This window comes from Colobus angolensis, unplaced genomic scaffold (assembly GCF_000951035.1).
Source record: "Colobus angolensis palliatus isolate OR3802 unplaced genomic scaffold, Cang.pa_1.0 Scaffold5, whole genome shotgun sequence".
NCBI classification, from domain to species: Eukaryota; Metazoa; Chordata; class Mammalia; order Primates; family Cercopithecidae; genus Colobus; species Colobus angolensis.
Window position 1 is genome coordinate 22,395,296 of NW_012118487.1, and position 1,358 is coordinate 22,396,653.

Consider the following 1,358-nt stretch of genomic DNA (forward strand, 5'->3'; position numbering starts at 1 on the left):
CAGCCTCCCGAGTAGCTGGGACTACAGGCACCCGCCACCTCGCCTGGCTAGTTTTTTGTATTTTTTAGTAGAGACGGGGTTTCACCGTATTAGCCAGGGTGGTCTTGATCTCCTGACCTCGTGATCCGCCCGTCTCGGCCTCCCAAAGTGCTGGGCCTTGACAGGATTTCTAAGACACCTCTCTGCCTTAACTTCTTATGTTTCATACAGTAATGGAACAGGCTGAGAACACTTCCACATATGCCTTTAAAAACATTTCCAACTGGAAAGACAAAGGTTGGCATAGGGGAAGGAGATATGTCTAAAGTCTCTGAAGTCATAGATATGAACCCAGCTACTGACAAACCCTGGCAAATTACAGTGTAGCTATTAAAGCTTCAAAGATTAAGAAAGTAAAGACAGAGGTATTTGACATGCTATGTGGTTAAGACCTTTGTTACTTTAATAGGCTGAGATTACATTTTAAGAAAAGCTTTAAAATTTTTCAGATAAATCGTTGATAGATTCATACAGTTTCATGAAACATTAGTGTTTGGAACTGATCAGGAAAGACAGACCTCATACATTTTTCTTGGTGCCTCTGTCAGAAACAGCCGACAGTACTCCCAAGTTCATTAGACCTTCAACATGTTTTTTGACAATGATGTGCTGTAAGGCTACACTAAGGCAGAAATTCATGTTTTCATCAACTCAGCATAGGCTTTTTCTGATTAAATTCATTTATAATGGAAAGTTCAACTAAGTATGAAATATGGCTCCATGTTTACATTTAAATTGAAATGTTATCATAGCAATCTTTCCTCTTGATTATCAACTGTTCTAGCAACAGCTCATGCCAACTTTTTTAATTCCTGAGGAATGGTCACAATATTCCATCACGTCCTCCTTCCCCCTCTTCCCTTCCTCTGCTGGGCCAGCACCCCAGCTGCCTACCTGACTCCACTATTCCTATTTCCTCAATTCCTTTTATTTGGTATCAAAAACCACAGCTTCTCAGTTACTTTGGAATATATTTTTTCTTTGACTTTCTTTTTGGTCTGATGCTACTTGTTTTATCCTTATCTCATGCCCTACCCATATCAGGGACACAAAAATACAAGAAGTTTAAACTTTACCAATCCTTGACAGACCTCTCCTGGATAGTTGAGGTTACTTTTCCTTGGAAAGAGAACCATTTTTATTGACTTTGGTTATTCATTTAATAGTTTTGTCTTATAGGTCAGGTCACTTTGGCAATAAATTAAAAATGCAGATTTCTGAAGTGACAAAATGCAAACTTTTAAAGAGCCAAAAAAAAAAACCTAACAGGAAACTTTCTTAATACAAAACTAAATAGATAAAAATCAAGAACACTGTGA